Source organism: Papaver somniferum, chromosome 2, assembly GCF_003573695.1.
Source record: "Papaver somniferum cultivar HN1 chromosome 2, ASM357369v1, whole genome shotgun sequence".
Taxonomy (NCBI): domain Eukaryota; kingdom Viridiplantae; phylum Streptophyta; class Magnoliopsida; order Ranunculales; family Papaveraceae; genus Papaver; species Papaver somniferum.
This window is the reverse complement of record NC_039359.1, coordinates 210,272,102-210,287,311: the sequence shown is the minus strand read 5'-3', so window position 1 is coordinate 210,287,311 and position 15,210 is coordinate 210,272,102. Positions and strand designations below refer to the sequence as shown.

The 15,210-nt window shown below is 35.5% G+C and overlaps 1 long non-coding RNA gene across 1 annotated transcript; it reads right to left on the bottom strand.

The window, feature by feature from the left end:
- Positions 1-1,320, bottom strand: LOC113354486. Its single transcript, XR_003361910.1, has 3 exons — positions 1,069-1,320; positions 868-985; positions 1-247 (listed from the first exon to the last, which is right to left on the bottom strand). It is a non-coding gene; the product is annotated as an uncharacterized LOC113354486 (long non-coding RNA).
- Positions 1,321-15,210: the final 13,890 nt, after the last annotated feature.

Below are 15,210 nucleotides of genomic sequence, written 5' to 3'. Positions count from 1 at the left end.
TACCTTCGTAATCAGTTTTCTTAATTAATATGGCAATTAATTTTTATGATTAAAATTGTGATTAAATATGGCAATTAATATTATAATTAATATTTCTTTTTTAGTAAGAAAGAAGGATAGTCAAGGACGAAATTTTCATCCTCCATGTCATCATCATCATAGTCATCCTCATCATTCTGACCTTCCACGTCAAGATCCTCATCTCGCCCACAGACCTCAACATCACCCACGATCGTCAGTAAGCCGACTTCAAACATTTAACAAGGTAAAGTAAAGAACACATTCCTATTTAGAAACGATAAAAATTCAAAAAAAAGCAATGAAATTATATAAAGGGGAAAAATGACTAAACGCTGCATTAACATCACCATATATGTGACATAAAATTACATATGCTATCTCGTTTTATGGTTAAAATGTATTCAACGAATTCAAAATCGAACACATAAACAATGATACTTTAACGAAAAAATTACATGTAAATTATATAAAAGAAATTCTACATCAAATTATTTTCGTTAATTCGATTAGATTAAAATAGAGTAGAAAAAGCAAGATAATGAAGAAGAAAAAGAAAACAATGGTATTGACATCTCTTAAAAAAAGACTTTTAAGCCCCTCAAGCAAATGAGATCATCACCAACAGCTAATCACGGATAAATATTGGAAAACAATCATTTTTATGTTCGTTTTGACTGTAAAATAATACCACCACCACTTCACTTATTCATCTATCAGCTGATGTTAATTTTGTTGAGGCATATAACCAAACACTTAAAATGCAACAGTGCATTATGGAAGAACAAAGCCTAAAATCCTTTCAAAATCTAATTGAAATAAGGGATTACGAAGAAATATGACGATTACCCATATTTGATTGTTCAGTTTCATTGGTTTCCTTCGGCATCGCTAACTCCAATTCTACGATGTAGCACCACCGGACATATGAAAATCAGAATCGCTTCAACCAGATCTTAAAAAAAACCTGCAAGGAAGAAACATTAGATGTAAATCCTTAACTCTGAGACGTTAAAATTGTGAAAAAGGCTGATATGGAAAGGCAATTACCGAGATAACAGTATTTTCAGCTTTACTGTGGTATTACTTGATGTAGCAAGTGGAATAAGACCAATCGACAGACAAAGGAAGTGGAAAAAATCATTCAAGCAGCATATGTAAGATTAAATGGAGAGTACAATGAAGACCACATGATGAATTGTTGCTTGATGTCATTTTGCTTCTTCTAATTTAGGCTAAAAATTGATGAACAAAAAAGAGAAAGAGGGTAATGGAGGAAGAAGATAGAGAGCGGCGCGGAACCGATTGGGTTGTCATTAGGGAAATGATTTAGGGTTTTATCTTATTTATATAAGGTATCCGGATTGTGCACAAATCTCGAGAAAATCGTGTGACAGGTAATTCATTGTCCAGCAGATAATTTTATTGGGCTTAGGGCAGTTATTAGGGCTGCACATGGGCGGGTATAAGCTAAAACCAACCTCGCACCCACAGACTGCGGGGTTTTTTTTTTCAAAACCAACCCCGCACCCACAAACAGCGGGCGGGTTTTGTTACCCGCCCGCTACGGGTTGGGGGGTATGGGTTTAAACGGGTTTAAACCCGCTTTATATTCAAGTATTTAGAGTAACTTCTATTCTCCTTGATTAAGTGAGAAAAAAAAACCAAAACCCCCAAAATATTCATATCTAGGAAGTTCACAGATGAAGATTAAGTGTTGAATCTGTTGATTTTTCGATTGTTGTCGATTTCTGGTGAAGATTCGAAGTTGTTGTTGTCGATTTCTGGTGAAGATTTCTGGTAATTGTCGTTCGTAGGTGAAGAAGAAGAACTGAGGAGGAAGAAGAGGAGAGGCCGAACAGAGAGAAGAGTGTAGAAAGTGAATGAGGGTTATCAGTTATCCTATCTACTAGTATTAGGGTTTCATAATGGACGACTAGGATTAGTTTTATCTAATGGTATATAATCTGCAGGTTTTTTGGGCGGGTATGGGCGGGTATTAGCTTAAACCAACCTCGCACCCACAGACAGCGGTTTTTTTTTCATAACCAACCCCGCACCCACAACGGGCGGGTATGGATTAAAAACCCATGGATTTAGCGGGTACGGGTGGGTTTGGGTATCGTGGGTGGGTCTTGTGCAGCCCTAGCAGTTATAGTGAATTTTCTGTTTACTAAACTGTTGCGGTTTTATATTTATTTGACCAAAATTTATATAAGCCAAAATATTTTTAAGGGGTTTTCATAAATTATCTCTATTTTCGAAATTATACAAAAAAAATATCCTTATTTTCTTAAAATTTGTTAAAGTATCCTCACCTTGACCGATTTATTCAAAAAACGATAATAGCACTTAGAAGATAGTAGCCGCAAAATGTCCAATAAACCCCTTAATAGAGCTGGTCCGGTCCTACGAGTGATGGCGATTTGACTCGGCAAATGACTCATCTTCACCAGTCTCAAAGGCAATTTGACTCATTTTAATCTTCAGCTTCATATGTTTCAAACATCCAGAAAAACCCAACATTGAAAACCTAAATTCAAACCATAATAGAAAACCCAAACACAAACTCCATCAACTACTCAGTTGACTTCAATCAATCATGTTCTTCCCGAAATCCTAGAACCCTGAATCTAATGAAAAACCTGATTTTAGAAAGTAGGGACTCAAATATTAAATTCAACTAAATTAAATTGAAGAATCGTTGGACATCATTGAACATGATAAAGTGTCTCGTTTTTTGGGTACCTGATACCCGTATCACTTCCCGAATAAACCGATACCCGTATCAGCAGCCATGATTTTATAAGTGTACATATCTTAAGATCAAATTTTGTAGTGTATATACCAATTAGTTTTTAAATCATAATAATTTTCTAGACTCGTAGTCTGTGGCTAAATTGTGTTGTTGTGAATAGATCACCGTTGGCTTCTGACTTTTTATATGTGGTATGCTGAACGGAAACAACATTTTACTCGTGTACGAGTAATTAGGATTATCAATGTGTATGGTTTCGTCCAAGTACGACTTGATCCAATTACACGAGTTCACTTCGGTTTTTAAATTAGTGGACCGAAATCTGATACAACAAATCTCAGGTGCCCATCAGTTCTATGTACCCATTGGGTATAAGAAGGCTATCAAATTTTTCGTAAACGCTGGTAAATAACTTTCTCTTTTGGTCTTTAATCAACATTATTTTTATTACTTTTTATTAGTGTTTTAAATAAAGATTAAACATAACAAAAAAATAGGAAATGAGAAAAAATCAAAATCGAACTAGACAAAATGCTTTGAATTTTACTAAAAAAGTCATTAACCAATAGGACATTGAGATTTCGGGTTTAGCTTGGGTGTATTGATCATGTATCAAGATTCAGGGGCCCAATTTTAGGACCCAGATCAATTGGTGTGAGCGCGGTTTCGGATAATATGGCACTTACTGACAACCCTAATTGAGTTAGATGGACTTAATCCACCAATGAATCTGAGTTGTAATAGTACTACAACCTGATTCATATATGTTTAACGACTTTCGGATCTTGAATAAAGTCTTGTATGCGGTTGTACCTCGATATATCCTTAAGAAGACTTCAAGGGTCGGTAAACTCCTCGAAAGGATATATATATGTATGTGCACTTTGATGGTCTAAATCATAAAGTGAATTCACTTTTCTTGTCTTTCTTCCCGATCTAAGTTTCGTGGTTGGTTTGATGAGTCTAAATGGGAAAAAAGTAATGTCGAGTTGAGGGAATAAGAGAAAAACAAAAATATATATTTATTTAGGTTTTCTCTTTTCTTTTCGGATTATATGATAATTAATTCTTTAGTGGGGCATCTTAAGGAACTAATCAACAAATTTTGAAGCTATATACTTTCCTTGAAAAAATTATAGAGTTGCAAAAGTCTTTCCCGATATCGACTTATGTAAATCTCTTTGAGCATCCAGTGAGATTGAAAAGATCATAGAGTCGTATAATCTTGTCATGCAGTCTGCTTATATAAATATCTAAGCATATCCAATGGGATCAAACGGTTTTTTGAGTCGGTATATTTCAACGAATTCTTGAAACGCCTCATTGAATTACACTCGTATTTCATTTGTTTCTCCGGTGATGCACCAATTTCACCGGATGTCCATCGACCACGCTCATGTTGCTTGTTATCCATCAAGCTTATACAATATCACTTGACCTTACTCGTTTTCATCAGGATTCCTTCCATTTCCTCGACTATCCCTCTATTTCACTGAATGTCCATTAGTTTTACTCAGTTTCACCGACTTCACCTGTATTTCATCGATTTCTTTGTTTATTTATCAATATCACCCAACGTCACTTGACTTTGCTCAATTTCACTTGGATCCCTTCGACTTTTCCTGTTATCCATTAATAGACTTTTCTTGCTATCCATCAACAGTCTTCACTTAATCCCGTCAATTTTATTTGGTAGCATACTAACCCCACTTTATTCTCTTGACCAAGCCATAAATATGTTGGATATTTTCAATATCTTAGAAAATAAAATAGTTTTTTGTTTTGGTTCGCCGCTATGACGGGGAAGTGTTATGTGATGAATAAACACAATGGATGTTAGTTGGAGATGAAGAGACACCTTTAATAGGTGTGATGGTTCATAAAAGACACAACCATTCCCGATAGACACCTTATGTGTCTTTTGGAAGTGAAGATGCATCTCCAATAGGCATGAATATCCCTATAAGTAGTGAAGGTATTCTCCCATTTTTATAAACAATTAATTCAACTTGTTTTCCTCTTTTTCTAAAGCATCATCAGAAACCTCTCTCGTGTGTTCTTGGTTGGGTCAAGGGGTGCAAACCTTGAATCCAATTTCTCTGTTGTAGGGCTTTCATTGTATCCCGAAGGCATTATTTTGCATACATGTTGCAATCTCCAATTGATATTGGGAGGGTAGAAATAATCGTCTAAAAGAAATCTATTCGAGCCTTGAAAGTCTAGAGTACAACAATTTCTTTGTGTTTATTTCATCCTCTATTTGAACCCATTTTCCAACAAAATATGGATCACAAATATAATTGACCTGTGTATATTTTTACCTTTTTATTTCAAAAGCATACGCATTTACATTACGATGCCTATATCAGAATTAAAACGGAGCCGGTAGAGGAAATTGGATCCATTTTACATTACATATTTCACATAAAATTGGCGCTCTAAATTCCCACCAAAAAAGTTTTCACTAATCCCTTCATATCTTTTCATATCTCGTCCCATCTCTTTCAAATCTAACGACAACAAACTATGACAAGTCATCGATCCGTATGCACTGTTCAAGGTGTTTCACAATTGCAATCTTTGTTGGCGGGAATAACTAAGTTTTGGCGCCCAAAATCCCGCGAAATTTCAACCAAATTTTGTCTAGAATTATTTTCCCTCCACTGGAACCCTAGCTGCATCTTTGCCTATAATTTTTCTACTTCGCATTATTTCGACTCAAAGCTGTAACAAAACCCACAAACGGAATTTCATAGTTCATACCATTCACCACAAAAAGATAATTTTCTCTCACCAAAATCTACCCTAAACCGAAACCCCATCTTCGAATCTTCGTTTGAATGATTTTTGTTCGAGAAAAAGAAATCATTGTCAACAACAACGAGTTTCTTCCCATTAAAAACCCACAAAAGGATTCCCCTCATAAACATAGAATCCACATCAAAGCTTTAGGGCATGTTGGTGACTGAATTTTGATTTCCCAGTCAAATCTTTAACCTAAGATTAGTGATTAGTATGCGGTAATCTGTATAACCCGTAAAACGGTTCATAGTCAAATCATTTACAAATTACAATTTTTCGATCTAATTAAGGAAATTAGAGTTCATCGGATTGTAACTGCACAAATCTATTAATCTGGTAAGCAAGCTTGATATGTTCATCTATTTACTTGAAATACGTTTTATATAGATTCAATCTTTTGAAGATTTGGTGGGGATTACATCTTTGTTTTTCTAATTTCGTATGATTCCTTACTATTTAAGTCTTGTATTCATCGAAAGAAAATAAATTGATTTGCTAATTGGGTTTTTATTTTGGTGCAGGCGTGAGTTTTTGTTCGTTTGAAGGATTTGGACGTTTGGGTATCCATCAGCAACTGGAAGTCTGAAATAATCACCAATTTGTGGTAATTTTCTTATTGTCTTTCTTTTCCCCTCTCATTTGAGCTAATCTTTGTCATCATTTTGATACCTCTTAACTGTTTGAGATAATGTCTCACTTGTGAATGTGATGGATTGCTTTCTCAACAGTAGTTATCGTGGTGAAAAAGATGGGGCTCTGGTTTGAACTAAGAAATCTGCGTGTAAGTAGAGATATCTGATCTCCAATCCAGTTCAAAAGTGAAATTATTGAAAGCTCGATATTAATTTTTTTCAGCTACATTTCCTATTTCTTGGAACAGTCTCTTTTAACTCACTTATCAAACTCTTTTTTGATTAATAGTTTAATGGGATTGATGTTAATTTTCTACAATTTTTTGCATTTTTATTTATAGTTGAGTAGATGATTGCATTCAGAATTAGTATGTGGTTGAACCTTTGTCTAAGAATTGAGAGCAAAAAACATACACAATTTGCATTTTGTACTATTTATATAGTTGGTATATTTTGAAATCATCTTCTGATAAATTTTGAAATTTATAAATCTATGAATGTCCATGATTCTGCTCACCTTAAAGAGATTTGGAACCTATCTTGCGAACAGAGGTCCTACTGCCTCCCAATATCTAGAGTTGTTTGGTTCATAATTTGAAGCTAACTTTTGGTTTTCCACCAAAAAATTTACAGATTCAATGTGCAGAATTCGTGAATTGTGGACTATACGAGAAATTTACTGGCTTAATAACTAATAATCAGATTGATATGTGGATTGGGTATTTGGGGTTATAGTACTTTTTGTTACAAAGCTTCTTTGGGGGTGTTCCTTTGGGATTTTTATAGATCTCGTTGTCTTAGGTTTGACAGTAACCTAAAGGTTGAATGGAGGTCGATCTGGTAGTCTGTGGAAAATGTGGAATAGTTCAGATGTATCTGGTAATCAATGACTTGCAGATGAATGGGTTAGACTAAATATTGTTCCATTTTATCCTAAGACTAAAATCAAACCCTGAAAAATGAATTTCATAGTGCTTAAAAATGGAGAGTTTAAGTGTTATTTATTATCCTACAGGTAAAATAATGGAGTACGATGAACCAATCAAGTTGATGGAGAATGACGGATCGTTGTTTAGTCAACTGGTGAAAGAATATTGGTCACATGTCCATTCTGCAGGTACAAGTTACGCTAACTGTATTTTTTTGTGGCACGCACAGAAAATTATGCGACTGTATGATAAGCTCTTCATAGAATTTATAAGCCACCAGAAACATTTGTATAGACTATAGATTAGATGGCGGACCAGTTGATCTGATAACCAACCAACTCATGCTTCTGATAAAAATCCCCTTTATTTAGTATTAGTGATACCAAGTCTTAATTGTATCTTTCGCACAATTTTTGATTACATGTCAGTACTCCAAATTTTGTTTGTGTTTTGATTTCCTTCTTTGTGTTGAAGTATTGTGTGACCGATATGTCCATTATAAGGTCCGTACATGGAAATGTACTTAACCAATTATCATGTTTGGCTCTTACATTTGACCGCCATCGCATGTTATACAATGCTGCCCTTCCTATTTTCTCAATTCACCTGACATTTGTAAGTGATTAACATCGATATTTACATAGCGTGGATTCTTGGTCAGAATACACGGACAGTAGTGTGGTATATAAGCCTGAATATGATGACTAATCAAATAGCAAGGTTTCAAGAGTAGTTTATGATTTGTTAATTGGCTCTTGCGATGGAGTCCTGTGCGGAGAGTCCCCAGTGACTTCATAAGGTCGTATGTAAACCCTTATTTTTGCCTCTCCTACGAGGTTCTTGATTTACTTTGATCTACATCGGTTTTCCACTTCTACGAGGTTCTTTCTTTACTTTGATCTACATCTGTTTGCCACTTGTTTTTAGTTTATTGGCTCTCGACTGACTAGTAAAAATGTTACTCAGTCTCTTCTAATATTTTGAATGAGAATTTCCTTGTTAAAAAACATAAGAGTTTTAAGTTAAAACTGTTGTATCGATAACAGTATGTTTGATAACACATAAAATCCGGTAACATAAGAATCAAGAAAGAGATGGACCAATTCAGAGGCTTTTCTTCAGACATTGTCTGGTCTTAACTTCTTTAATTGGTCGATTGTGTTCGCAGGAGGGTAGGCCAATGATATTCTCTATGAGCAACAAAATAAAAGGGAGAGGGGCTTGGAGCTCACAAAAACTGCACTAGTTGACACTCACAAAATGGTCTCGACGAAAACCATTACCGACAAAATATTGCAGGGAAGGCTTCTCTAAGAGTCGCAAGCAAGTTGAATTTCTGTATTCTCCCCTTTTCAGGAGGATGCAATCTTTAAGCAGGAGTGTTCTTCTGATAACCCCTTTTATGGGTAATGTTTTTGTACAAGAACTATATGCAATTTTGTTGTAATTCTTGAAAATACTTTGCTGAACAATTAGCTTTTTTAACTATTGAAAGGGTCAGTTGCCAACAATGGAGAAGGCAAGGATACAGAAGAACTTGGGTTTTACTTTTGAAATTATTGAGTGTTAATAGTTTCAGATTTTGACTGGAATGATATGCGTTGTTGAATTTGTAAAAGAGTTCGGTTTATATTACTGTCGATTTAGTCGACTCATGTAAAATTTTTTATAGTTTGTGCATCCAAGCATTTGATCATAGTGAAGCAAAACATTGATTTTAACGAGTTTTCATGTTCCCGTTCGAGAATGTTTGATGTCAGACTTGCACCCACAAAGGACGGAGTTCAAGTCCACCACATAATCTAATTGGTTTTGTGTTTAGAAACTACTGGAAATAGTATTGCGATTAAATTATTGCCTGAGTATTTAGGAACTAGCAGTTCTAGAAGTTTCCTTCGTTTAGTTTCGAAAGAATTAGGCTACAAGCGTATTTTACGTAGTTGGCCTACATTTGTTGCTAATGATTTTGGAAACAAATGAAAACTGGAGTTTCCGTTAACATTTTGCCAAAATATATACAGGAACTAGAGTAGCCTTTTCCTAGTTTCGGAAGCGTTAAGCTACTAGCTTATCTCATGTTGTTGGCATATGTTTGTTGCTAAAGAGTTCAGAAACTATTAACAACAGTAGTTGCGATCAACTTGTTGCCGAAGTATATGGGAACTAATAGTTGCCTTTGACTAGTTCCGAAAGCCTTTGGAAAATTTTTTTTTTGAGCTGTTGCCAGATTTTAGTGGCCTTTTCTCAGGTTTTTTGTAGTGGTACTTTACTTTTGACAAGGTATGGGACAATCATAGTTCACGGATGCAAACACACATATCCCATAACAATATTGCAATATATAAAACCACAAATATTAATACTACAAAAATCATCTTCCAAACAAATATAGAATTTAAACCAATAAATCTAAAAACATGAAGATGAAACCGTTGGACATAGCTCTGTGTAATCACAATAATGGCTATTCCAAACTCTAGTTATTCTTCTAACAAAAACAAGAAAATAGAAGATTTACTAGGCAAAAAGATCATCTTTTACTCATTGTCTTCCTCATCGGAAATACTCCAAGATGCTTGAATTGTTTTCAACTCTTCCTTGAGCTCGGGAAACTTAGTTGCAACCAGTTACAATTGTTCTTGTACGCACTTCACCCTTGAATCGACCTTACACACGCCCTTGTGAATTTTTTGAAGAAGGCTCAAGGTGGTAGGGTCACAATCGTTAAGTGAAGCATCTCTTTGTCTTTTGCACACATTCTCCCTTATGCGTCTGAAGGTACAAGGACGAACTGGTTTGGGAACCCCGAGAGAGTTGCCAATTGGATCAAAACCACGATCACGAAAAATTTGACCAATCAAGCAAGGGTAACCTAACATCTTGATGGGTGAAGTCATCGAAGTCATTTGAAAGATGATAAAACCACAAATATCGAGACTTTGAACACTCGATTCAAGGAAATAGACCAATTCCCCAAACTCATGGCTCCACCAAGAATTCTCAATTGTGGAGGGACAAAGATTCGAGAGACCGAGTTTTCCAAATGCCATCAACGCAATACTAAGATCATTAGTAGGAAACTCCGTGATTCCAATCTACCTTCTTGCCACAAAGCCAAATAGAGATTTCATCACATGATGGACGTTCATCACTTAGTCTAGGAAGACGCACGTTTCCCAACAGAATGTTGGTAATCTTTGAAATTAATTCTCTATCAACAAGAAATATTTTTCTATTTATCATGGATTTGAATTCCATCTTATTAAGATCAACATCATGAATGTTGGCATAAAAAATTATTGTGAGAAAATCAAATCCTTGACCATGACCATCAAAGATATTTCCAAGCTTGAATTTTTTGAAGCAAGTTAAATCCTCTTCATGTCCACTAGAGAGATCCAATTTCTGTTCTAGGATAAAACCTTTAGATGAAATCTTTTCAAAAATTCTAGCACAAGAATCATCCACATAACTAATCCTAAGAGAATTTTGGTCACAAGGAGAATCCATGCTAGAGGTATTTGAGCTTTTGAAGCTTCTTTTTGAGACCTTAGAATTCATCATGAGATCTAAGAAATTGAAAGGAACAAGAGGAATTTAGTTACTTGGAGTGAATCTTGAACACCCTTTCTTTCAATTTCTCCAAAAAGGCTTCAATGGAGGAAACACACAAAACCCTAGAGGTTTACGTACGCGGACGGGTGATGAAGAAGAGGGTGCGCGAACATCTTCTTTCAAAGACCAAAAATAGGCTTGGACCCGTTTGTGAACCGCGACCCACATAAGGAAAGTGGGATTTTCTTAGCCGTTTGCACATCAAAGGTTATGCATCCCATGACAACACACTTTTGTTGGAGACGATGGATGAAGTAGAAAGCTTTATTTGGTATTCTATAAGAGAATAACAAAACTTTACACAACTCAAACATTTCTTGCCCCTTCCAAGATATATACAAACGGGGTAGTGCCAGGCTTGTTACCAGGAGGCATAATGTGCAGAGGAATTCTCATGCAACATTTCTGGTTCATATGTGTGAACAGTCCCCGTGATATAATCAACGTAATGATGATAATCGTGGCAGTCAAAGATTTCTATCCTTCGTTTGATCTGGCTAAAAGGAAAATTCTTCCGAATCCTATGTTGTACATTATTACTCGACGGTTTAACATGTACAAAACCTTTTTCGAAAGGATTCTTAGACTTAACAGAATTAAATTTTTCTAAGAGTTTAAAAACGCCTTCGAACGCTCTTAATAAATCTTTATCATTTGATCCATTACGATAGTATTCCTCAAAGAGATCAAGAGTTAATATAGTGAGGGTCCATATCCTTGAGCGTGACGAATGTTTCCTCAATCTTTGCTTCTTTTTATTTTTTCCATTAGATTGGTTCTCATCATCTAAATTTTCCTTTTTAGATGAAATGAGATTATCATGTGAACCCGGAGGATTTAACCATAATAATCCTTGAGCAATCTTTAAGGACTTCTGACGTGCGTTACAGATGCCTAGAGCAAGTTTTCCAAAGAAATTTCCCGTGGGACAATTTTTAAGGAACGAACAAACACAAACTTATCAGGTTTAGAGTGTTTGCCTGCTCTGATACCAATTGAAAAAGTGGGGTACAACAACTACACCCAATATTTCGCTTAGAAATCTGTATGGACAAACTCCAATATACTTTCTAGAGAATCAACTAGGCAGTCAGACTCAATCTAGATAAAAAGTATATCAAAGAGTTTATATCTCAATCTCTCGATTTGATATATACTCAAGCAAATAGAAATCTTCGAGTCTTTATCAAATACTAGAGAGATAACTTGGATGGTACCAAAGACCAATATCCAAGTGTCAATCAATTTAAATCAACAACCAAAAGGTCGGATATTCTAATTGATTGAACAACGCACAACCTGTGATATTTCAATTATATAACAAAATATAATGCGGAAAAGAAATAACACAGACACCAGAATTTTTGTTAACGAGGAAACCACAAATGCAGAAAAACCCCGGGACCTAGTCTTGTTTGAACACACACTGTATTAAGCCGCTACAGACACTAGCCTACTCCAAATTAACTTCGGTCTGGAATGTAGTTGAACCCCAATCAATATCACACTGATACAAGGTATAGTTATGCTCCTACGTCTCTGATCCCAACAGGATGATACGTACTTGATTCCCTTAGTTGATCTCACCCACAACTAAGAGTTGCTACGACCCAAAATCGAAGACTTTAATAAACAAGTCTGTATCACACAGTAAAGTTTACGGTAATAGATAAATCTGTCTCCCACGAATATACCTACGAGTTTTGTTCCGTATTTTGATAAATCAAGGTGAACAGGAACCAATTAATAAAGCAGACTTATATTCCTGAATAACATCCTAGTATTATCAATCACCTCCCAATAATCTTAATCGACGCAGCGAAAAAAGATATTGCGGAATCACAAACAATGAGACGAAGTGTTTGTGATTTCTTTTATATCTTGCCTATCGGAGATATCAATCTCAAGCCAATTATTATAATTGTACTCGTACGATAGAAACAGCAAGATCAGATCACACAACTACAAGAAAGTAGTATCGGTCTGGCTTCACAATCCCAATGAAGTATTTAAGTCGTTAACCTGGTTTAGAAGAAGAAACCAAAGGTTAAAGGAAAATCGACTCTAGCTTAGTACAACTAGTATCACACAAAAGGTGTGGGGATTAGGTTTCCCAGTTTCTAGAGTTCTCCCTTATATAGTCTTTCAAATCAGGGTTTGCAATCAATGATAGCTTGGTAATAAAGCATTCAATATTCACTGTTAGATGAAAACTTGATTAGACTCAAGCTAATATCTTTCAACCGTTAGATCGAAACTATCTTGTTACACACAAATGAAATGCATGTTTCTAGGCTTGTGTTACCGTACTCAAACTTGTACATTTGTTGGTTCAACAATAGTCAACCAAATGGTTAGACATATGATCACTTTCATATCAACCATATTCTTCTTCACCATAACTAGTTCAAGTGACTCAAATGAACTAGTTAGAGAGTTGTTCAATTGCAAGGAAATCTTATGTAACTACACAAGACACAATTGAAGCAAAAACGATTTGATTCACTCGAATCGGTTCATGAACTATATAGCCATGGTTTTCAATTTGCATTCCTTAGTTTATATAAGAATAAGTTCATAAACATCGTTTTTAGATATAACCTACTCAAGTTCGCGGACTGGGTTCGCGGACTTAAGTTCCCGGACGGAGGTCACAAACTCCAGCAGAATTTCTCGAGTCGAGAACTTCCGCTAGTTCGCGGACTGAGTTCGCGGACTTGGCTCACGCCACTATTCCGGTTCTCTTGATCAGCAAAGTTCGGAAACTTCGGTTCAATGAATAAGGACTTATACATATATGTGTTTCCACAACAATGCTTATATCCTCCAATGGTTATATAATCTAAACTCTTATTTCAATTATTGAAACATTCTTAGAGGATGTTGATATTCTATAGTTTTTATTCGCAAACTATTTTTCGTCAAAGTAAGCAATTTTCAAAGTGATTGAGACTTGTCATGACTTTCGTCACTAGGTAAAGATGAACTTGGCTAAAGCGAAAGCTTAACGACACATATTTCGAGATATAGATAGGCGAGATAAACTCGGCTCGCAATAACAAATGTGTATAATCTAAGTCTATATAGGAAAACGACTTTTGTCTCAAGATAGGAGATAAATAGACTTTTGAGTGATAGATAAGTTCAAGTCTCCACATACCTTTTAGTCGATGAAGATCCACCGGTTCCTTGAGTAGTCCTTCGTCTTGTATGATGATTTCCATGGAGTTCTTGAGCTCAACTATACTTTTTATCCTAGTCCAAGACCTTAGGTATAGTAGACTAGAAATCAAGACTTATAGTTTTGATCACTAATATTGACAAACATGCTTGAGATAGCAACGCATGCGAATTCGACCAAGCAATGCTCTAACACTACCAATCCATTTTTGGATAGTACTTTACTAGATCTCTTGCCAACCTGCATCTCTGATGAAGATAATGAAGATTCGACAAAGATACCAGATGCATAAGAAATCGAAACAACACTCAAAATGATGCAGTCGTGGAAATCTCCGTGGTCGGATGGCTTCCCTCCATGTTTTTTTCAGACTAAATGGCCTACTATAAAGAATGAGGTTATCAACATGGTGTAGAGTTTCTTCAAAAGTGGAAGAATGTTGAGGAAAATGAATATGACTACTTTGTGTCTACCACCTAAATGTAAGCTTCCTTAATCACCTGGTGATTATAGACCGATTTCTTTATGTAACACTACATACAATCAAATGACAAAAATTCAAACTACATGGTTGAAACTACACTTGGATAAATTCATCTTACCCATGCATGGTCAACAGATTAGTGACAACATCAGTCTTGCACAAGAAATTATACATTGCATGAAGAGGAAGGGAACCAAAAAACGCTATATGTCTTTGAAACTTGACATGTAAAATGAATTTAATCGTGTGGAATGGTCTTACTTGGATATTATAATGCAGAAACAGCTTCAACAATAAATGGTGTAGTCTTATACAAGAATGTATTAGTACTTTTGAAATTCGGGTGTTGTTGAATGGGTTACCTTGTCAGCCATTCAAACCTGCGCGGGGTATCAACAAGGTGATCCAATATCACCTTACCTTTTCCTTATGTATTTACTAGAGCACTGGTGCAAGCAGAACAACAAGTAAAAGATCCAGGGAATCAATAAATGCAAGAAAAGCTCCTCAAGTATCTCACTTATTATTCTCAAATGATTTTCTGCTTTTTGTTAAAGCAAACATTCATCATGTCAGTAATCTTTTGCAGGTAATTTATTATTTTAGTGAGATATCTGGCCAACAAATTAACTTTCAGAAGTCATCAGTTAACTTCTCAAAGAATGTTCATCCTAGGCATATTAGAATTCTTCTAAGAAGCTTAAAGATGAAACAAATGGATATGGATGAAACATATTTGGGTATTCCGTTTTTTCTAAACATGAAGAATACTTGTACCTTCTCTAGCTTGG